Here is a 24294-nt window from a genome sequence, read left to right on the forward strand (position 1 = left end):
TTTCTTCAGCAGAAGAGGATTTGGATTTTGTTGAGGAGAAGAATACGGAACTGTCTTCGGATTACAAGATTCTGACTTCACGTCTGCTTTCTATTTTTGAAGGTGAATTCAAACCAACGGCTCCTTTATCTCCCTTGTCTCAGTTTTCCAAGACTAAGACTCCAAAGAAGTCCTCTTTCCTTAAGATGACTCTGTCGATTTCGGCGAAGAAGGCCCTTCAACGTGTGAATGACTGGCTGAAGGATAAGAAAGAAGCGGGGAAATACTCTTTCGCTTTTCCACCAGCTAAGTTAGCATCGAAGTCAGGAGTATGGTACGCTACTGGAGAAAGTCTAGGCCTGGGAGTACCTGCCTCCTCCCAGGGGGACTTCTCCAGTATAGTGGACAGCTCACGCAGACAGGCGTTGCAGTCTGCTAAGGTCTGGTGGACTTCGTCCGAGTTTGACCATCTTTTTAAAGGAATTTTTAGGACTTTCGAAGTCTTCAATTTTCTAGATTGGTCTTTGGGAGCACTGGCGAACTCCCTAGAAGAAGAAGCATCGCAGGATATGGAAGTGGCTAAGAGCATTATGTCCTGCATGGACAAGGCTCTGAGAGATGGAACGAATGAACTGGCTTCTTTGTTCACAGCAGGAAAAGACCAAGTTCACTATGGAGACGAATGATTCAGTGCTGGCAGCGGTACGTCCAGGGGACTTGATGGTGACCCTGGACTTACAGGACGCATACTTTCATATTCCGATTCATCCAGGAAGCAGGAAATATTTAAGGTTTGTGATTCAGGACAGGGTCTTTCAGTTCAAGGCCCTGTGCTTCGGCCTTTGCACAGACCCCAAGTGTTCACGAGGATGATGTCCAATGTGGCGAGATGGTTGCACTTAAGAGGGATCAGAGTGTCATTTTACCTGGACGACTGGTTGATAAGATCCCAATCAAGAAGTCAATGTCTGGAGGACTTGAACCAAACGTTGAACTTAGCAAAAGACCTAGGTCTTGTGGTAAACATGGGAAAGTCTCAGTTGAATCCCCAACAACAGATAGTTTATTTGGGGATTCAGATATTGTCAGTGACTTTTCGGGCTTTTCCGTCCCCCGAAAGGCAAGCCCTATGCATTCGGAAGGTGCAGGACTTTCTAGAGAAAGACCGATGCTCAGCAAGAGAGTGGATGAGTCTACTGGGCACACTCTCTTCGCTAGAGAGGTTCATTTCTTTAGGAAGACTGCACATGGAGACCTCTAAAGATTTTTCCGGGCTGGAAGGATTCATGGCCAAGAAAATTGCAACCGGATTCCTTCCAGTTTCTAATTCCTGCCGAAGTGAAGGAGGAATCAAAGTGGTGGCTAACTCCAGGCAGGTTAGTAAGAGGGATGTCGCTTCAGCAGAAGAGCCCAGACCTCATCTTGTATTCCGACGCGTCGGACGCAGGTTAGGGAGCGACATTAGGCCCTCAAGAGGTGTCGGGTCTTTGGAGCAAGGAAGAACAAGTTGGCACATAAACAGGAAGGAACTGATGGCAATTTTCTTGGCCTTGAAGCACTTCAGAGAGTTGATTCGAGACAAGACAGTGCAGATCAACTCGGACAACACCACGGCTCTGGCATACATCCGCAAACAAGGAGGGACTCATTCTTTTCCCCTCTACAAGCTGGCAAAGGAAGTTCTGCTTTGGGCGGAAGAGGAAAACGTCGTGCTGCTCACCAGGTTCATACAGGGGGAGAAAAATGTGAGTGCGGACCTGTTGAGCAGAAGAGAACAACTTCTCCCGACGGAGTGGACTTTGCACCTGGAGGTTTGCCAGAGCCTGTGGAAGTTGTGGGGCCGTCCGGTAGTAGATCTTTTTGCGACAGCCAGAACAAAAAGATTACCAACCTATTGCTCTCCGGTTCCAGATCAGGAAGCAGTGGCGGTCGACGCATTCCTGATGGATTGGACAAACTTAGATGTTTACGCTTTTCCTCCATTCAAAGTACTGGGGAAAGTTATGAAGAAGTTCAGGGAGAGCCAAGGAACGAGGATGACCTTAATAGCTCCGTTTTGGCCGGCCCAAAGTTGATTCACAGAGGTACTGGAATGGACAATAGATACGCCAAGAACTCTTCCTCTAAGGGTAGATTTACTCAGACAACCCCACTTCGACAGGTTTCACAAGAATACCCTCGCTCTGGGTCTGACTGCGTTCAGACTATCGAAAGTCTTGTCAGAGCGAGGGGATATTCTAGAGATGGTGCCAGTGCAGTGGCTAGAGCCAGAAGAACCTCCACAATTACAGTATATCAGTCGAAGTGGGAGAATTTCCGGAAGTGGTGTAAGAACAGGAAAGTGTCTTCATCCAGTACCTCTGTGACCCAAATCGCAGACTTCCTCCTATACTTGAGGAAGGATTTAGGATTGTCAGTTTCTACAATCAAAGGCTATAAAAGTATGCTAACCTCAGTGTTTAGACACAGAGATCTAGATATCTCTAATAACTTAGACCTTAGAGATCTGATTAGGTCATTTGGTACCAAGAAACAACCCCAATGCAGGCCACCTGCTTGGAACCTCGATGTTGTCTTGAGGTATTTAACCTCTAGCAAATTCGAGCCTTTAGAGAAATCCTCTCTGAGAGATGTTGCTAAGAAAACTATCTTTTTAGTCGCTTTGGCAACAGCTAAAAGAGCTAGTGAGCTTCAGGCCATATCGAAGAAGGTGGGATGGAGACATGGCAACGCAGTGTGTTCATTCCAGGAAGGTTTCTTGGCCAAGAATGAGAATCCGGCTAATCCTTGGCCAAGATCCTTTGAAGTTTTGGGTCTTTCTGAGTTAGTGGGTCATGAGCAAGAAAGAGTTCTCTGCCCAGTGAGAGCATTGCGATTTTATATTGAAAGAACAAGAGAGATCAGAGGGAATTCTGATGCTCTTTGGTGTTCAGTTAAAGACCCCAGTAGACCCATGATGAAGAACCGCTGCTAGCCCTTTCTCATGAGAGAGTTGATTAGAGAAGCTCACATGTTGTGTCAAGAGCAGAGCTTTGGTATTTTGAAAGTGAAGGCTCATGAAGTCAGGGCAGTTGCGACTTCATTGGCTTTTAAAAAGAATTTAGCCCTCAAGGAAATTATTGAATCCACATATTGGAGAACTAATTCAATATTTGCGTCTCATTATCTTAGGGATATTCAGACAACCTTTGATAATTGTCAGACGCTAGGTCCATACGTGTCCTCTGGTACAGTATTGGGCAAAGGAGTTATACTCCTAACCTTCTTTTAAGCTAGTTGATTTTATTAGGTGATGGTGTTTGTGTTTTTTGGTCGTCTGAGAAAAGTGTTGTGTACTTTTATCAGTCTGGTTAGTATTATCTTGGTGTGGTGTGTGTGTAGTTCAGGTAAATGATCTATTACTAGCTTGAATGCCGTGGCATAAGAGGGCTGTATGGTTCTGTCAACACATTGGTCACGTCCAGTTGTCAGTTCCAGTCTTAGCTTCTTCAACATACAGGACACTTCCTTGTTGAGAGCTCCTAAGGTTTAAGCAGGCTTAGAGGCAGGACCTATGAAGTCAGCTACCTTAGCAGGTAAGGAACCTAGAGTAAATTGATAATTTTAATTATTTATACTCTAATAATGTTGCTGTCTTTGACCCACCTCCAAATGTGTCAATCAGCTATATATATACCTGCCAGGTAAGTGTCATACATTAAAATGAAGTTTTTATGTTAAAACAAAGTTTAATGTATACTTACCTGGCAGGTATATATAATTTAATGCCCACCCTCCTCCCCTCAGGAGACAGGGTTCAGAGAAAATCTGGCCCAATTGGGAACGGTTCCTAGCGCTAGCGCCACGGTAACGGGGTGGTGGTTGCCTGAACTACTAATAGGTTACTAGTGTTTGCCGCGAGATTTGAAAATTTCTGCCAGGTGGAACAGAGAATATAGCTATATATATACCTGCCAGGTAAGTATACATTAAACTTTGTTTTAACATAAAAACTTCATATTTATGTCACCAATTTTCAGTTAATGGCACCTCTGTAAGGTATGTTAGGGTGCCATACCTCTATTATTGGCACCTTATGGCGCCGATAAAGGAAACTTGGAAGGTTATGGCGCCATGAATCACTAATTTTATGGCGCCAGACAAGCCCCATAAAACTGGATGGCCATTAACCAAGTCCACTGATAGCTGGAAACTGCCTATAATTTGCCAACTGGTTCCTCTCTTTCCCCAAAAGTGGGCAGGGTTAGCGCAACACACGATTTTTGGAATTTAACTGCTGGGCGAGTAAAACTCTCAGCTATATAATTACTGGGCAAGTTTTATTAAACTTCACTTTATTATAAAAATCTCATATTATCCAGGTAATGCAGTAAACATACCTTGCAAATGGGCCCGAACCACTCGTGTGTGAACATCTGGACAGCTGTCACCAGTCCAAAGCAAAGGATTTTGAACTGGTACACAGTCTTATTACAGACAAATCAAAATTTCTTCCCGGAGGATCGATGGAAGGCACCTTGAAACACTTAATCTTCATATCTACCAAAAACATGAAGTTGTCTTCTGATGGAATTCAACTAGGTTAGCCCTGTTTCCATCTTTACTTGGGTCTGTATGAACTCTTTCTAAGGAGAGAGATCAGCAACCAGTCTCCAGTTGCCAGCCACCTTCTCTACCAGGAAGAGATGACTGGAAAAGCCCAGTGTGTGGTTGTTTACAGCTTCCAGTGTATTATTGTCCATCCCATCACCTCTGCTGACATTGCCAGACCTTACAGAGATGCTGGAGGGTAGGTCAGGAAAGATAGTGTTAACTAAAGTGGGGTAGGGTGTCAGTCCTTGAAAGGGAGCCTGTAACCATCCCAAAGGACACAGACTACCAGGGGCTGCTTCTCCATCTCAATCACCTTACCCAATGCCTTCACAAAAATCCCTGTCCAGCATCTCCCTCCCTTTTTTCCCTTATCTCCTTTCCCAGCCACAAGTAGAGTGGGAGGCCAATAGAGCATGAAGTCTGCTGGCTTATAGGAGGCTAGTCTTACAAAAACAATAATGAGGTTCAAATCCAGTTATGATGCATCCACCAAGTGTTCATAGGTCTGGGGTCCTGCTTATTAACAAAGTCAAATCCTAAAAGGTTTTCTTGTAGCCTAAGGAATCAATTGGACCCTTTAATAGCTGAGAAACAGTCTTTAACAGGAGGTGAATTCTTGAGTAGAGAAGCAATACGTAGTATAGGATGTGCCAGGGGTGGCAACAGCTACTACTGTGGCTTCCAAAAAGTATCTTTCATAGATTAAGCAGGATAACTTCATCTGCATATTTGAAAATAGAGAGTCTGGGTAGCTGAAAACGATGAAAGTTAGGTTAATTTAGAAGACTCCAAGCAGGAACAACCCTTGCTTTGTGTACGAGGTTCAGGAAGTCCAGAAACCCACTTCTGATGCAGCCAAAAGGGATTGAAGGTGGTTTTAAAGATTTCAGTGGTCCAAAACTTCAATAGGACATGTTTCAGTAGTTCTGACATGTGGAAAAAGGCATAGACATCAGGAAAGTCCCAGACCTGGAGAATGATGCCCACTGCCTAAGCCACTTGGTCCATCTGCAAAGAACAGTTTAGATATAGTCTGGTTTGCAGTGATGTGTTGAACAGATCTTATTTCAGAGTTTGTGGAAACAATTCAGAACCTGTCATTTTGATGAGAAGTTCAAGATCTTTTCGATCTCTTTCCTACAGGACTTCTTAGGTGAGGATCAAGACAAGATGTTTTAACCAGTGAGAGTTTTGTGTTGTTACTTAAACAAGGCTCAACATCCTAGCCCCAGGTATTGAAGATTGTTTCAGTAATCTAGCAGGCTTAAGAGCATGTCTCCTGGCTTTTGGAGTCATCAAGTGGTCATGTGAGTCACTGGGTTAGGGTGATGGCTCCAGTATGTATTGCTCTTACCCTGGCATTCAAAATCCTCTGTTGTGTAGGTGGTAGATGTCTAGCACTGCCAGACTTTATACCCTCCAGACCACAAATTCAAGGATATATTAGAACTTATGATGGCTACTCAGCATGTTTACTCAACGTGTTTAAGCTCCTTTGGACAAAAAAGCATCTTGCTTAAGGTTCATGGTTGGCAGAAAGGTTGGTTAAATGAAGGATAAAAGGTTCTTGTTTCCTTCCTCCCTCTCATTCTTCCATCTAGCAGCCATATTGCCATTTACGTTTGGACTATCCAGATCCAGGCAAGTTACACAATACTAGAGCCTCTTATCTTCAACTTAGTAGTTGGCAGGTGTGACTCCCTGTCTCCTTAAAGAAGGGCAGGGAATGGTAGAGGGTTATCATCTGATGAGCCATTAAAATAATATTGCTACCTTCTGGGCTGGCCATCCCTTCACATAGAGTGGAGGTTACAAGAAGGCCAAAATCTGGCATAAGGTTATGTCAGCCTTCATATCAAGTAAGTCAAGTTGTACAAGTGGTTACAAAAATCATCCTTCCCCTTGTTCACATATTTGACCAGGAAACTGTAATTTGTTCATGAAACTTACCTGTCAGATATATATATAGCTGTATTTTCCGACATCCGACAGAATTTAAAACTTACGACACACGTAGTGGGAGTCAGGTGGTTAGTACCCATTCCCGCCGCTGGGAGGCGGGTATCAGGAACCATTCCCATTTTCTATTCATAATTTTTCTGTCGCCGGTGTTGTGAACATCTGTTTACAGCAGCTCTGTCTGGATTTGGAAACTTATTGGCTACTTGAGTATCCCTTTTGGTTTTTTTGGATTAATTGACTTGGATCGGTGGCTAGGCACACGTTATTAGTGGATCGAATTGATTTTGGCTTGGATTTCTCTTTGGTAAAATGTCAGGGTCTAGTTCAGCTAGCGCTAGATTTTGCTCTAAGTCTGAATGTAGAGGTAGGCTACTGAAAGCTTCAGTAGACCCCCATACTGTATGTAAAGGTTGCAGGGAGCATGAATGTGCGTATGAAAGCCATTGCAAGGAGTGTGAAAGGTTAACAGATTCTGAGTGGAAGGCGTATGAAACCTATCTTAGGAAACTTGAACGGGATACGTTAAGGAGGTCTTTCTCTAGGAGTGTTTCGGGTATGCAAGAAATTAATGTTTCTCCTGTTAACCCTCCTTCTGTTAATTCTCCTAACCCTGTAGTGTTGCCTTCGGGCCCTGAAGCAGTGTCTGTAGAAGGTAATGTTTTGTCCTTAATTTTGGAGTCGATTCATAATTTAGAATCGAAAGTGTTGGCTCTTGAGAGCAAAAGTGAAGTGCAGAAGTGCAGTGATACCCCTTGTGTAGTGGAGGGTGCGCCAGATCGGCCTTATTTCGCCTCTAGGCCGGGACCTCTGCTTGACTCCCAGGACCCGGGGAGAGAGCATGTCGAAAGCCGAAGGAGGGTTACGAGGAACCCCCACCGATCTGGCGTGCCTTCGGCAGTTTCTGATGAAAATCCCCAGACTGCCAAGGAGCGTGCGCGTGCACGTCTCCTCAAGGAGTGTTTTTCGTCTTCAGAGGCTTCATCCCCACGTAAAGGGTGGAGTTCTCATGCTGCTTCTCGTTCGTTGAAAAGGACTGTGTGTGTTCGTGACGCTTCACGTCCAAGTTCTCCGGAACTTCGCTCTTCTCCTGATAGTGCGTTCGCCGCTTTCCCGCCGCAGTAAAGGCGTAGGGATTCTTCGGACGTGGATTCGGGTAACTCGTTCGAGCGATACAGTCGCTCCAGAGTTCGGGAAGAGGCCGTTCCTGGGAGGAGGAGGGAGGCGTCCCCTCGCCACTCTCCTGCTCACAGGATCAGTCCCTCCCCAGAGCAGGGGGCTTCACCAACCAAGAAGATGCTTCAGTCGCTGCAGCAGCAACTTCAGGAGGTTCTTGCTTCCAGAGAGACTCTTCCGCGTCGTCGTAGGAAGGATGATAGGCTTCCTGTGAAGAAGTCGAGACGTTCTCCCTCTCCTTCTCCTCGCTCGTCTCTCTCTCCGTTTAAGTCTCCCTCTAGAGTTCGTTCTGCTCCCCAGCGGCTCTCTAGAGGAGGTGAGAAATTCGTTTCTCGCTCGGGAAGCGGTTTTACCCGCTCTTACGAAATCTGATATTAATAAACATTACCTTAATATAATTTATCTAGCCCTAAATCCCCAAAAACCGCACCAAAATTTACCACATTGGCAACCCTGTTACCTCCTATTCTGTCCGCCAGTTGGCAACACTGTCGTTGACAGATACGAAAACCTTCCCTCAAATCAGTTTTTAACGAGCGCCCGTGTTGTTTACATCACGGCCGCTCTTTATAAATTTCCTTAAACATTTTTGTGCCTTTAAAGCTTTCATTATTTGTTAAATGAAACTTTATATGAATTACCACTCATGCATTACATCACGAAATAGTGAATTAACTTTGATTTCTGTTGTGGTTCTTATCTTAAATTACGAACTTTTGCGCGACCCGGAACTACTGACCTGTCCAATTCTACAATGGATTACCAAGAAATTGCGATGCTTCCTTCTGCCAGCAACATCAGGAACTGCCCGGTTTGTGGGACAAGGATGAGTAGCAGGGAGTATGAACCCCATGACATTTGTAGTTCTTGTCGTGGACAGGTTTGTGACTTGACTTCTCGTTGTGACGTATGTAAGCCCTGGTCTGACGAGGATATGACTGCTTATATGAAACGCCAAACAATCTTGCAGCGTAAAAGATCGGTTAAGGAGAAAAAGAAATCGATTGCTAAAACTGTATCTAACGAATTCTTTGACTTGGGCGCTCATGATTCTGGCTCTTCGGTTTCGGTATCGTACGACTCCGATTCCGAATTAATTGATGCTTTGCCCCCTGTACAACCGGTAATTAGTGAAGTTAGTTCTGATGTAGATTCGAAGATTTTGGCAATGGAAACTACCTGGAAACAGAATTTTAAGAAATTACAGCTTAGTCTAGATAGAGATATTTCTGCCAAGTTTAACAATCTGTCAGAGAATTTTCAAGAAGCCTTTACTAGAATGTCTAACACACTTTTAGATTCATTTTCAGCTCCTCGTCAGGTAACCTGTCGACAGCACCATGGGTAACGGTGCGACAGATACCCGGCTTGTGAACCCCGTCGTGGCGAAGGCCTAGGGGGGATCCGGTCCGGGCAGGTGCCTAACGAATCTTTACCCAACGTGTCCCCTGTTAGTCCCGTAACAGTGCCAAAGGGCGCTTATTTAGGAGAAGGGGGGAGGGATATTAGTGTCAGACCTAAGATAGCTAGTCGTCAGGATTTTACTTCAGGGGAAGTTTCTAAGTTAGGATCTGACGACGATGATGATGATGACGCGGATTCGTGTGATATTGATGTTTCTCGAATGGATGTCATGATGTAGAATTCAAGAAACTTTTGATTTAATTTTGAGTTTTCTTCCTCAGGCGAGGCCTAAAGAGCAGAAGCAGCCTCCGCCTCGTTGTATTACAGAAGGGATTTTTCTTGACGGTCCTTCCCTTCACGGGAATTTTACGTTTTCCCTTCCCGCCCAGAGGTTCGCGAGAGTGAGGGCGGATGTTGCCGCTAAACTTTCGAAGGTGATCGGGGAAGGGAAGAGGAAGCTCTCTTGTCTTCTACGACACCGGAGAGGAGTTTACCAGGTGGCGGATGATTCTTCATTCTCTCGATCCCCCAAGCCAAATCTGATTTTTGTCCGACTTTCAAGTCAACCCTTGCCTTCTAAGGCTTCGGTCTCTGTCTCAATTGAAGATTTTATTGCTATGGAGGCTGTTATGAGCTCCTTACAAGAAGCTCAATCCTTCAATATGTGGGTCCTCGGAGGGCTTTTAATGTATATCAAGGACTCCGGGTTTGTTCCTCCTGATGCTCCTCTTTTTGAGAAATTCTGCTCATCCATTTCAATCGCTTCTGTACATCAGAACGAGCTTGCTGCTTCAATGCAGGCCTTTCTTGTTTCTCTAAGGCAGTAACCTGTATTTGTCGCAGTTACCCTCCATCTGTATCGGAGATTCAGAGAACCCGTCTGTTGTCCTCTTCTCCTTTTGGCGATTTCATTTTCGATATTTCTGTGCTTTCTGAGGTTTTGAAGGAACATCAAGGTGATGCCTCTTCCCAAGCTCAATGGGCCTTATCAAGAGCTTTTTCCTCTGGTCTTCCTCCCATTCCTTCAAGGAGTAAGCGTAAGTTTAGGACCAGATCTGTACCTTCTGCTCCAGCCCAACAACCTCCTTCTGGCTCTTTTTTCCAGAGTACATCTCAGGTTGCTGGTGCCTCTTCTTCATCCTCTGGTGCTCACCCTTTGAAACGCGGGAGAGGTTCTTGGCGTGGCTCCAAGGGCAGAGAAAGAGCTCAACCTCCAGGAGGACCTTCTTCTTCTTCTTCTTCTTCTTCCTTGTCTCTGCGTAAGAATTTTCGGAAGTAGGAGTCATCACCTCGCCTGGAGACCGCAGTAGGAGCTTGTCTCTCCCGCCATGGTCAGCTTGGCAGGGGAGAGCGGTGGATGCTTGGGTGGTGGAGGTCCTGAAGGAAGGTTACGAGATCCCTTTTGTTTCCAGAACCTCCACTTTCCAATCGTCCTCGAGTTCAGCAGTTATTCCCCTCACTCAATCAGGGGTCAAGCCTTGGAGAAGGAGCTTTCGGCCCTCTTGGAGAAGGATGCCATAGAGCGAGCTCCTCCTTCTCCCGGGTTTTACTCTCGGATGTTTGTAGTTCTAAAGGCCTCGGGTGCCTGGCGCCCCATCATAGATCTTTCGGTTTTGAACAAGTTCATTCTAAAGTCCAAGTTCAGGATGGAGACGGTCCAGACTGTTCTTTCATCCGTCCAGGAGGGGGGACTGGATGATTTCCATCGATCTGCAGGATGCTTATCTGCAAATCCCCATCCATCCAAGAAGCAGACCTTACCTTCGGTTTTTCACGGACTCGGGAGTTTTCCAGTTCAAGACCCTTTGTTTCGGCCTCACCACTGCTCCACAGGTCTTTTCTCGGGTGATGGCTCCTGTTTCAGCTATTCTGCATCAGTTAAATGTAAGGATGCTTCGGTATCTGGACGATTGGCTAGTCCAGGCCGAATCTCTAGAGAAATGTCTCCGGTCGAGGGAGATAGTTCTGTCTCTTTGTGTCGAGTTGGGCATTCGTGTCAACTTCGACAAGTCCAATCTAATCCCTTGCCAGATCATGACTTATCTGGGGATTGTTTTGAATTCCCAGATTTTGAGGGCTTCTCCCGCTCAGAAACGGATAGACAAGCTTCTGAGTCTGATCGAAGAATTTTTGTCCTCCGTAACGCAGCCAGTTTCTCTTTGGAGGTCTCTCCTGGGCCATTTGTCATCCCTCATCCAACTGGTTCCCGGAGGTCGTCTCAGAATGAGGTCCCCTTCAGTAGACACTTCGCCAGTCATGGGATTTCGTGTCCGAGGACACGATAGTCGCCTCTTCTCCACAATGTCGGAAGGATCTCCGTTGGTGGATGCAAGTTCACCGCCTCAAGTCAGGGACATCTCTTCTTTCGGTTCCTCCGGACCTAATGTTTTGGTCAGACGCCTCGGATCAAGGTTGGGGCGCACACCTGGGCTCCGAAGCCGCTTCGGGCCTTTGGTTAGAGGAGGAGAGGAGCATGTCAATAAATTGGATGGAACTGAGGGCAGTGTACCTAGGCCTTCTTTCATTTCAGGAACAACTGTTGGAGTCGGTTGTCGCGATCTTTGTCGACAACACACGCAGTCTCGTACTTGAGAAACCGAGGCGGCACACAGTCGGATCTTCTCACTCAAGAAGCCCGATCAATCCTGTGTTGGGCAGAAGACAGGGGGATTACGTTTGGTCCCTCAGTTTATCCTGGGCCATCACAACGTCTTAGCAGACGCCTTGTCGAGACCGAACGAAGTTCAAGGGTCGGAGTGGACACTTTGCCAGGAAGTCTTCGACAGCCTCAGGAAGAAATAGCCTGTCACAGTCGATCTGTTTGCCACCCCACTGAATTTTCGGTGCCAGATATTCTTCGCCCCTTACCAGACTCCTCAGAGTGCCGGGACAGACTCTCTTTTGCAGGACCTGGTAGGGACTTCAAGCCTATGCTTTTTCCTCCGTTCTCTCTGGTGAGGTCAGTCCTCAACAAAGTGAGGGCAACCAAGCGTCTGGATCTCACCTTGATCGCCCCCTTCTGGCCACAGAAGGAGTGGTTTCCCGACCTTCTGGAAGCACTGGTGGAACCCCCCATTCGCCTGCCAGAGAGACCAGATCTTCTCAAACAACCCCATTTTCATCGGTTCCATCAGAGGCTCCACATGCTTCATCTTCATGCCTGGAGACTGTCAGGAGGTTCTCCAAGCACGAAGGGTTCTCCTCCAGAGTGGCGCGACAGTTGGCTCTTGCCAGGCGGCAATCAACCAGAGTAAATTATCAGGCTAAATGGTCGGTTTACAGACGTTGTGTAAGTCTCAAGGACATTCAATTTCTAGACCTTCCTTACCAAAGTAGCGGAGTTTTTAGTTCATTTACATCATGACAGGGCCCTGTCACCTTCGTGCATTAAGGGTTATAGGTCTATGCTTTCCTATGTTTTTAAGGCAAGGCTTCCTGAGATCTCTTCATCTTATGTCATTAGAGATTTACTTCGATCTTTTTCCCTATCTCGACCCAGGCCGCAGTGTTCGCCTCCGACATGGGACGTTAACAAAGTCCCTTCAAGCCTTAAGGTTCCCTCCGTTTGAGCCTCTGAATTCTGCCAAATTTAGGGACCTCTCTTCTAAGACACTCTTCCTTGTCTCACTGGCTACAGCCAAGAGGGTGGGTGAACTGCAAGCACTCTCTTTTCTGGTTGCCAGATCTGGACAAGACATGATTTTGTCATACCTTCCTGAATTTGTCGCAAAGACTGAATCGTCTGATAATCCCATTCCCAGGTCTTTCGTACTGAAGTCGCTGGTCGACTTTGTTGGTAATTTAAATGAGGAATTAGTTCTTTGCCCTGTTAGGGCGCTCTCATGTTATTTACGCCGCACGAAGGACATTCAGGGTCGTCCCCGTCATCTGTTTGTTTCACCCCGAAATGTCAAGAGACCTATTTCAAAGAATGGTGTATCCTTTTTTCTCAGAGATCTGATCGTTAAAACTGGTGGTTCGGCTGCTGGGGAAGACCAGACGCCGAGAGCACACAGTATTAGAGCAGTTGCTACATCAGTAGCTTTTATGAAGAACGTCTCAGTCGCCAAGGTGCTTGAGGCGGCGACTTGGCGTTCTAAATTCTGTTTTTGCCTCTTTTTACTTGAGGGATATTTCTCTAGTTCTAGGCGACCTTCGTTCTTTGGGCCGTTGGTGATGGCAGGACAGGTCGTAGACAGGAGAATTAGGTAGTCTTCCTGTTTTACGTTTGGTTGCTACCTGTATATTATTCATTAATTTTTGTTTTGTTGTATATATTTTTTGTTTTTGTATTATAACCCATGGCAGTTTTTGATGTAGTTATAATGGGAATTAGGCAGTTTGGTATTTAGTTGTTTTTGATGACAAGGACTGACTGCTTGGCAACTCATGCTGCTTCCATTTTCAGTGTGAAATGGTTCCAGCCACTGGGTTGTCGGCACTGGCGACTACGCTTCTCCAGAGTCGATGCTGACCTAGGACTAGCCACTGGTTCGCTTGTCCTGACGACTCCTGCTTCTTCACTGTCCTGGACAGGGAATTAGTCGATGGATCGTCTGCTGTCATCTGGTGACTCGCTCACCATCTACTTTTTGTCTCACCTGTCTTCTCAGAGTCAGACACTCGTGGGAGAATCAGGCGACATTAGTAGCCCTGAGTTTCTTGTTGACGAAGTCGGTTGCGTTGATACACCCCCGATGATCGTGTAACATGAAGACCAGGTTGGATCCTTGTCAGGCATTCGTCCTTCGGGACTGAATCGCCTTTTTGCTCCGCGCTCCTTTCTCTTGGCACCAGAAAGCTCGAGTTAGGAGTTTGCTCATGAGCCGATTCGTTGCTGGCCGACTTCGGGTTGCGTTGATACACCCCCAAGGTTTGCTTAGCTTTGAATTGCCCAGACAGTCCAGACACTCATCCTTTAGGGAAAGAATAGTGCTTGATAGTCTTCAGGGTGCAGCCTTGCTGTCTGCAATTCGTCTGACTGGTCACCTGGTCGGTCACCTGACTTTAGTACAGACGGACTGACTATGCACTTACTCCTTGTCCTGTGCTACCGCAGTTGGTGGCATTATGGTAGGAGACTTTGAGTTGTTAGTATCTTTGACCTTGGGTTGAGTTTTGACTGCCTATGATATATATTTCTTTGTTTGTTTTCTCCTATTCTGTCCGAAGGGGAAAATGGTATTCAGATTCCCTCCTCCTTTTCAATGTGGTTAATCGGGCTAGATAAATTATATTAAGGTAATGTTTATTAATATGGAATTTTTATTCTAAAATTAATATTAATAATACTTACCTGTATAATTTATCTAGTCCCACCCATCCTACCCCATGATCTGCCTATCACAACTGATTTGAGGGAAGGTTTTTGTATCTGTCAACGACAGTGTTGCCAACTGGCGGACAGAATAGGAGGTAACAGGGTTGCCAATGTGGTAAATTTTGGTGCGGTTTTTGGGGATTTAGGGCTAGATAAATTATACAGGTAAGTATTATTAATATTAATTTTAGAATAAAAATTCCATGTTCGGAAGCGAGCTGTGGACGCCGAGCGCGCTTCTGTGCAAGTTGAGCATGCTTCAGTGGACGCCAGGCGTGCACTAGTAGATGCCGAGCGCGCACCAGTCGGCTCCAGACGTGTGGCTTCGGACGCCAAGCGCGCGCCTGTGGACGCCAGTTCCTCACCAACGCAAGCACAGGTGGAAGAGGGAACCCTACCTGTTCGTCGTACTTTTCTTATTGACGATACTTCAGCGCAAGAGGCGATTGCTTCGTCTACACACCGTTCGGCTCGAGTTTCTTCAGTACTCCCTCCAACTTCTCCAGTTTCTGAAGAGGGAGTTAGTGACGCTTTCGTCGAAGCAGATGAAGAGCAGCAGTTGGCTCCTGTCTCATCGGACTACAAGGTTTTGACGCGTCTTCTCCAGTCGGAGTTTGGAGAAACTTTTCAACCTGAAGCCCCTCGTACTCCTCCTTCTCAATTTTCTTCATTCAAAGCGTCGAAGGCATCGGGATTTGTCAAGATGAAGAAGTCGCTTTCCACGAAGCAAGCGTTCCGAAAAATCCACGATTGGATGGGGAAGAGGAAAGCTTCAGGCAAGACCTCTTTCGCTTTGCCGCCTTCAAGACTGCGGGAAAGCAGGCATGTGGTATGAGACGGGAGAGAACGTCGGCGTTAAACTTCCAGCCTCTGCTCAGGGTGATTTTGGGAGCATTGTGGATGCCTCCAGAAGAGCCCTCCTGTCATCATCGAAAGTCTCTTGGACTCATAGCGAGTTGGACTTCCATCTAAAAGGCCTCTTCAGGACTCTAGAGGTCTTTAACTTTCTCGACTGGTGTCTGGGAGTTTTGGATGCCAGGTCCAGGAGTTCTGATTCCATTAGTCTGGGGGAGCTGTCTAGTGTATTGTCTTGCATGGACAAGGCCATCAGGGATGGTTCTGAGGAGTTGACTACTCATTTCAGCACGGGACTTCTCAAGAAAAGAGCACTCTTCTGTAACTTTACAGCTAAATCCGTCTCTCCAGCGCAAAAGGCGGATTTGCTCTTCGCTTCGTTTTCAGACCATCTCTTCCCCCAGGCTATGGTTAAGGACATAGCCTCGAGTCTTCAGGAGAAAGCAACGCAAGATCTTCTGGCTCAGTCTTCGAGGAGACCAGCAGGTACTTCATCTTCTGGGGTTTCTTCTACCAAGAAATCCCTCTTGATTTGAGACTGCCTTGACGAAGTTATGCATTTTCAGCTGACTGCCGAAAATGCATAGCGGGCAAGAGGGCTTTCGAACTGGGAGAAATATCTCCCAGTTCGAATCCAAAAGTCTCAATTTTCCTCTTACTTAAATTTGTTTCCTCTCTTCTACTATCTTTAACTCAGTTGCTCAACCTAGCTGTCTCCCCCTTCTTCACTAAAACCTTCTTACGGGTTGGGCAGGGGCTGGGCTCTTGCGCATTGGCTCTTTCTTGATCCAAATGGCAGAGACTGTAGAGGTTTGGTCCGCCTCTCGAGTATGTTTGGACCCTGAGGATGTTGATATGATTTCATAGCAATATCCATCGGGGCGGAACTACCTATGGGGGACTTGCCTGCGGAATCCGGGGAGGTATAGTCTACGGTAGGACTCTCGGCATTCTTTCCGGTGTGCCCTCTATTGTAACATGAATGGGGATGATTGCATACTAGTTATGCCCTCAGTCCTATCAAGCGGGTTTTGCTTACACTTGAGCCACTCATGTTATGGTAGAGCTATCCCTTCGGGGTAGGGTAGGGAGTGGACATATGGGAGTCAGTCTCTGCTGAGTGTCTTTGGTGAGAGAGGGGTTTGTGCGGGGGGCCTGGATTTCTGCCTGATTTGCAGTAGGTTTTTCAAATTTCTCCTGAAGGATTAATGAGTAACGACCCTATGATAAACTCCCCCGGACAATGCGACCTCCTGACACTACCCTCCTCTTCGACCTCTGGCACGGACAAGGACAATCCTATAGAAAATTCAATTGTACAGAAGACGACCCATGGCAAGACCTTGAATGTGGCTATGGAAAGTTCTAGTAGTGGTGAGAGAATCCTTTATGTTGATTCTCTCTCCTCAGATTTAAATTGTGTTGCATTTATGGAAATGTTTGGAAGATATGGTGAAATTAAAGTTATTAAGTATTGTGAAACTGAAGATTTTGCATATTGGAGGGTTTGGATTGAGTTTACTACTCATAAGATGCCGTGAATGCTTTCAAGTGTTCACATAAGGAAAAATTAAAGTGTGTATTAATTCATAAAATGCCCCAGAATATTGAAGTAGATTCCTTTTATCCAGCTAGAGTCAGCCAGGAAACTTCAGATGGGAAATGTAAGGTGAGGATACCTGCCAGGTGGCTGATTGTTTCAACAAAATCAGACTTTTGTAATCTTTTTCACTTCAGAAAACATTTAAGAACATTGGTAGGAACAATGACCAACTCAGATATTACTAGATTTGGAAAGAACAGCTTTTTGGTTCATGCAAAGTCTTATAGACAAGGCCACATGATCTCTAAACTGAAAAATACTAATATGATAAAAGAGGTCAAACCACACTATAGTTTTAGTTATGCTAAGGGAGTGGTTTTCAGTCAAGACCTATATGAACTGTCTGACGAGGAATTGCTGGAAATGTGTGATGATAAAGTGTGGAAGATTTTCAAGGTTCCAAGGTCAAGAATGATTATTTTCACTTTCACTAATGATGAAGTTCCTGATTATGTATATGTTGACAAGGAGAGGTTTCATGTTAGACCTTTTAAGCATAGACCACTCCAATGCTTCATATGTTTTGGATATGGCCACTCGTCAAAGGTGTGTACTCGAAACCAGTTATGTGCTGCCTGCTCTTTACAAAAGCATGAAGGGCGAATGTTCTATCCAATATTATGTATAAATTGTAAGGGAAATCATAATGCAAGGCATAAGGAATGTGAGTCATTTAAAAAAGAAGTGGCAGCCTATGAGAAAGCTTCATGCTGAAACAATCTAAGTACTTTGGCCTGGCAAAAAGACTTTTGTTCCCAAGACCTCAATAGTAGTGATGTAGTGAAAATTGGAAAATCGAATAAAAATGATCAAACTAAGATGCCCAACTTCAAAAGCCAAAAGCTTCAGCTATCCCCTTCTGAGCTCGAAGTACATTCAGCATCTCCGCCTTCATCCAAGAAGGCTCCTTTGTCCCCTCCCGATGGGCCTCCTCTGGGCTTCTGGGAGGTCTCTCGGGCTTCTGATGTAGAAGCCTCACAGGCAGCTTCACTGCCTGATCTGGGTATGTCCCAGAATGACACCTTGATCAGTGCACCTCATAAGGCTCAGGTGCACGCTGCAGAGACGGTGCCTCTTAGAAATAAGAGACCCCGAACTCCTTCATCATCTCCACCTATATCCCCACACCATAGTAGGGTTCCCAAGAGAGGAAATAGCAGGTCTCTTGAGGATCTGCCAAGTTCTTCTATGAAACAAAGACCAAGACCAAGTCTTTCCAGACCAGCCCAATCCAAGTCCAAAAAGTGAAAAAAAAAAAATCTAATAGTAGATAATGGCTCTATGTCAGTGGAACATACGAGGTTTCCATTCAAACAGAGAACAGGTCCGGGTCCTCTTCAAGGAGCATAATTTAGCTGCCCTTCGTTTGCAAGAGACTAAACTTGGTAATGTTTCTCCTAATTGTGGACAGAACTTTATTTTTCACAGATCTCCACCACCTGAAGGTGAACGTTCTCATGGTGCTACATGTATTATTGCGGCCAAGTCATTACCACAAAAAGTTATCAAATTAGACTCCATACTGCAAGCTTGTGCAACACAGATTTTCATCAATAAATGGGTCACTCTGTGCTCTCTTTATCTAGAACCTGGCCTAGAAACTCGATTGGTGGACAGAGCTGGCAATCCAAGACAATTAGAGGTTGAAGATTTGCAATCACTTTTAGACCAACTACCTCAGCCTTTCATTCTGATGGGTGATTTTAATGCAAAACATACTTTGTGGGGGGAAGGTAGGTGTGATCACCGTGGTCTTATAATTGAAAGATTAATAGATTGCAATGATGTAGTTTTAATGAACGACGGTTCTCCTACAAGGTTTGATGTAGCCCATAACTCTAGTTCAGCAATTGATCTTACAATATGTTCGTCGTCATTACGATTAGACTATAAGTGGTCAGTGGATGAAAATCTCTATGGGAGCGAACCACTTATCCCCATCCAGCTCAAGTATGTACAAAATACACCCTCCCCATCTTTACCCAAGTGGAAGATAAAGGAGGCAGATTGGCAGCTGGATGAAAAATCTACCCAAGTCAATCGTAAGGCCATGAATTTCCTTGCCCCTCAGCTGCCTACGAATATCTCGCTAGTATAATGATTGGAGGGGCAATGATGTCAATTCCTAAAACATCAGGGAAACCCCATCGTCCACTGGTACCTTGGTGGAATAGTAAATGTGCCTTGAGTAGGAAAATTGCAAGAGCTAGTTACAAGCGATATCGAAGGCGTCCTGTCTTAGTTAATAGAATAATATACAAGAGAAACCTCGCCAAACAAAAGCAAGTCTTTAAAGAAGCAAGGAGGGAATCCTTCATCAAGTACATATGAGAATTAAAGTATAACTCGCCACTTTCTCTGGTTTGGGATAGAATCCGTAAATTACTAGGGAAATTTTCCCCTTCTCCTTTACCAATTTTGAAAATCAACTTGGTAGTTATATCGGATGCAAGAGAGGTGGCAGAGGCTTTTGCTCGGCACTTTTCCAGCATTTCAAGCCCCAGTCACTACTCCCCTGAATTTCGCAATATTAGAAACATGACTATAGTTAATCCGCCTGTTTGTTCTAACTCTGAGGCATATAACCTTCCATTTAGTATTGTCGAATTCGAATATGCCTTATCTTTGTCCTCTCCAACATCACCTGGAGAAGATGATATTATTTATGCCATGATTTCTCATTTACCTCTGGAGTCAAAAAAATTCTTTGTCGATGTTTTAAATGAATTCTGGTGCTCAGGGACTTCATACAAGTTATGGAAAAACTCTGTTATAGTTCCTTTTTTAAAACCCGGAAAGGACCCTAGTCATCCCAAAAGTTATAGGCCTATTGCTCTTACCAGCTTTCTTCAAGATTTACGAACGAATGGTGAATTTTCGTCTGATATGGTTATTAGAAACAAAGAGCCTGTTGTCGAAGAGGCAATTTGGCTTCCGCAAGAATCGTAGTACTTTGGATCCCTTATTATGTCTCACACGTGAGATTCAGAATGCTTTTGCAGTCCAAAATCAAACCATTGCAGTGTTCTTTGATCTGGAAAAAGCGTTTGATACTACCTGGAGGGCAGGTATTTTAATGCAGCTGGTTGAATGGCGTATTGGTGGCAAGGACTCTGGGATTGTTCCTCCCAATGCTCCTCTGTTTGAGAAATTCTGCTTGTCTATTTCAATTGTTTCTGTACATCAGAACGAGCTTGCCACTCCTATGCAGGCCTTTCTCATTTCTCTAAGGCGTAACCTGTATTTGTCGCAGTTACCCTCTTCTGTTTCGGAGATTCAGAGAAACCTTTTATTGTCCTCTTCTTTTGGCGATTCCCTCCTCCTTCTTCTGGCTCGTTTTTCCTGAGTACATCTCGGGTTTCTGGCACCTTGGCTTCCTCCTCTGGCGCTCACCCTTTGAAACGCGGGAGAGGTTCTTGGCATGGATCTAAGGGCAGAGGAAGAGCTCAACCTCCAGGAGGACCTTCTTCTTCTTCCTTGTCTGGGCATAAGAATTTTTGGAAGTAGGAGTCATTACCTCGTCCGGAGACCGCAGTAGGAGCTTGTCTCTCTTGCGGTTGGTCAGCTTGGCAGTAGAGAGCAGTGGATGCTTGGGTAGTGGAGGTCCTGAAGGTAGGTTAAGAGATCCCTTTTGTTTCAAGACCTCCACTTTCCAATCATCCTCTCGAGTTCAGCTGTTATTCCCCTCACTCAATCAGGGGTCAAGTCTTGGAGAAGGAGCTTTCTGCCCTCTTGGAGAAGGATGCCATAGAGCGAGCTCCTCCTTCTCCTGGGTTCTACTCACGGGTGTTTGTAGTTCTAAAGGCCTCGGGTGCCTGGCGCCCCATCATAGATCTTTCGTCTTGAACAAGTTCATTCTAAAGTCTAAGTTCCGGATTGAGACGGTTCAGACTGTTCTTTCATCTGTCAGGATGGAGGACTGGATGATTTCCATTGATCTGCAGGATGCTTATCTGCAAATCCCCATCCATCCGAAGAGCAGACCTTACCTTCGGTTTTTCACGGACTCAGGAGTTTTCCAGTTGAAGACTTTGTTTCGGCCACCACAGGTCTTTTCTCGGGTGATTGCTCCTGTTTCGGCTATTCTGCATCAGTTAAATGTAAGGATGCTTCGGTATCTGGAAGACTGGCTAGTCCAGGCCGATTCTCTAGAGAAATATCTCCGGTCAAGGGAGATAGTTCTGTCTCTTTGTGACGAGTTGGGCATTTGTGTCAACTTCGACAAGTCCAATATAATCCCTTGCCAGATCATGACTTATCTGGGGATTGTTTTGAATTCCCAGATTTTGAGGGCTTCTCCCTCTCAGACATGGATAGACAAGCTTCTAAGTCTGATAGAAAATTTTTTGTCCTCCGTAATGCTGCCAGGGCTCCAAAGCCGCTTCGGGCCTTTGGTTAGAGGAAGAGAGGATCATACCAATAAATTGGAGGGAACTAAGGGCAGTGTACCTAGGCCTTTCATTTCAGGATCACTGTCAGAGTTGGTTGTAGCGATCTTCGTCGACAACATCAGTCTCGTACTTAAGAAACCAAGGTGGCACGCAGTCTGACCTTCTCACTCAAGAAGCCCGATCAATCCTGTGTTGGGCAGAAGACAGGAGGATTACATTAGTCCCTCAGTTTATCCTGGGCCCTGACAACATCTTAGCAGATGCCTTCTGGCCACCAAGGTGAGATCCAGATGCTTGGTTGCCCTCACTTTGTTGAGGAGTGACCTCACAAGAGCGAACAGAAGAAATACATAGGCTTGAAGGCCCTCCCAGTCCTGCAAAAGAGCGTCTGTCCCAGCACTCTAAGGAATCTCGTAAGGGGGGAAGAAAATCTGGCACTGAAAATTCAGTGGGGTGGCAAATAGATCGACTGTCACAGGCCACTTCTTTCTGAAGCTGTCGAAGACTTCCTGGCAAAGTGTCCATTCCAACCCTTGAACTTCATTCGGTCTCGACAAGGCGTCTGCTAAGACATTGTGATGGCCCAGGATAAACTGAGGGACCAATGTAATCCTCCTGTCTTCTGCCCAACACAGGAGTGGTTTCCCGACCTACTGGAAGCACTGGTGGAGCCCCCCATTCGTCTGACAGAGAGACCAGATCTTCTCAAACAAACCCATTTTCATCGGTTCCATCAGAGGCTCCACATGCTTCATCTTCATGCCTGGAGACTGTCAGGAGATTCTCCAAGCACGAAGGGTTCTCCTCCAGAGTGGCGCGACAGTTGGCTCTTGCCAGACGGCAATCAACCAGAGTAAATTATCAGGCTAAATGGTCAGTTTTCAGACGTTTGTGTAGGTCTCAAAGGCATTCAATTTCTAGACCTTCCTTACCAAAAATAGCGGAGTTTTTAGTTCATTGACATCATGACAGGGCCCTGTCACCTTCGTGCATTAAGGGTTATAGGTCGATGCTTTCCTATGTTTTTAAGGTGAGACTCCCTAAAATCTCTTCATCTTATGTCATTAGAGATTTAATTCGATCTTTTTCCCGATCTTGACCTAGTCCGCAGTGTTCTCCGACATGGGATGTTAATAAAGTCCTTCAAGCCATAAGGTTCCCTCCGTTTGAGCCTCTGAATACGGCCGATTTTAGGGACCTCTCTTCTAAGACACTCTTCCTTGTCTCGCTGGCTACAGCCAAGAGGGTGGGTGAACTGCAAGCACTCTCTTTTCTGGTTGCCAGATCTGGACAATACATGATTTTGTCATACCTTCCCAAATTTGTTGCAAAGACTGAATCGTCTGATAATCCCATTCCCAGGTCTTTCGTTCTGAAGTCGCTGGTCAACTTTGTTGGTAATTTAAATGAAAAATTAGTTCTTTGCCCTGTTAGGGTGCTCTCATGCTATTTACGCCGCACGAAGGACATTCAGGGTTGTCCCTGTCATCTGTTTGTTTCACCCCGAAATGTCAAGGGACCTATATCAAAGAATGGTGTATCCTTTTTTCTCAGAGATCTGATCATTAAAACTGGTGGTTCGGCTGCTGGGGAAGACCAGACGCCGAGAGCACACAGTATTAGAGCAGTTGCTACATCAGTAGCTTTTATGAAGAACGTCTCAGTCGCCAAGGTGCTTGAGGCGGCGACTTGGCGTTCTAATTCTGTTTTTGCCTCTTTTTACTTGAGGGATATTTCTCTAGTTCTAGGCGACCTTCGTTCTTTGGGCCTGTTGGTGATGGCAGGACAGGTCGTCAGAGAGGAGAATTAGGTAGTCTTCCTGTTTTATGTTTGGTTGCTACCTGTATCTTATTTTTGTTGTATATGTATTCTTTTTTTCCGTTGTAACTTTTGGCAGTTTTTCGTTTAGTTATACTAATGGGAATTAAGCAGTTTGGTATTTAGGTGTTGTTGATGACAAGGACTGGCTGCTTGACAACTCGCTCTGCTTCCATTGTCAGTTTGACATGGGACCAGCCACTGGGTTGCCGGCACTGGCGACTACGCTTCTCCCGAAGTTGATGCTGACCTAGGACTAGCCACTAGTTTGCTTTTCTTGATGACTCATGCTTCTTCCATTGTCTTTCTGGACAGGGAATTAGTTGATGGATCGTCTGCTGTCATCTGGTGACTCGTTCACCATCTACTTTTTGTCTCACCTGTTTTCTTGGAGTCAGACACTCATGTGAGATCAGGCGACATTTTGTAGCTCCGAGTTTCTTGTTGATGAAGTTGGTTGCGTTGATACACCCTCCGATGATCGTTTAACATGAGACCAGTTTGGACTGTCAGGCACTCATCCTTCAGGAATGAGTCACCTTTTTGCTCCACGCTTCTTTCTCTTGTCACCAGAAAGCTCGAGTCAGGAGTTGCTCATGAGCCGATATTGCTGCTGGCGACTTTGGGTTGCGTTGATACACCCCTAATGTTTGCTTAGCTTTGAATCGCCCAGGCAGTCCAGGCACTCATCCTTCAGGGGAAGAGTTGCCAATACCTGCTCCTCTCTCTGGGCGCCAGACATTCCTGAAAGAGCAGGTGTCGTTGGTGATTGTAGTGCTTGATGAAGTCATCAGTGTGCTGCCTTGCTGTCCTCGGTGTCGTCCGACTTGTCACCTGGTCGTCACCTGACTTTTGAACAGACAGACTGAATATGCACTTACTCCATATCCTTTACTACCGCAGTTCGGCGGCAAATTGGTAGGAGACTTTGAGTTCTTAGTATCTTAGACATTGGGTTGAGTTTTTAACTCTGCATATGATATATATTTCTTTGTTGTTTTATGTCCTGTTATTATTTTTTTTCTTATTCTTCCTTTTTCATTATTTAGATTAGGTTGGTTCCTCCTATTCTGCCCAAAATGGAAATTTTACTCAGATTCCCTCCTCCTTTTCAATGTTGTTAATCGGGCTAGATAAATTATATTAAGGTAATGTTTATTAATATGGAATTTTTATTATAAAATTAATATTAATAA

The 24294-nt window shown here is 45.4% G+C and overlaps 1 protein-coding gene across 2 annotated transcripts in view; it reads left to right on the forward strand.

Moving 5' to 3' along the window:
* Window positions 1–24294, forward strand: part of LOC135225744 (pleckstrin homology domain-containing family A member 3-like) — a 223533-nt gene that overhangs the window by 31622 nt on the left and 167617 nt on the right. The gene's annotated exons all lie outside the window — the stretch shown is intronic.

Source organism: Macrobrachium nipponense, chromosome 13, assembly GCF_015104395.2.
Source record: "Macrobrachium nipponense isolate FS-2020 chromosome 13, ASM1510439v2, whole genome shotgun sequence".
NCBI classification, from domain to species: domain Eukaryota; kingdom Metazoa; phylum Arthropoda; class Malacostraca; order Decapoda; family Palaemonidae; genus Macrobrachium; species Macrobrachium nipponense.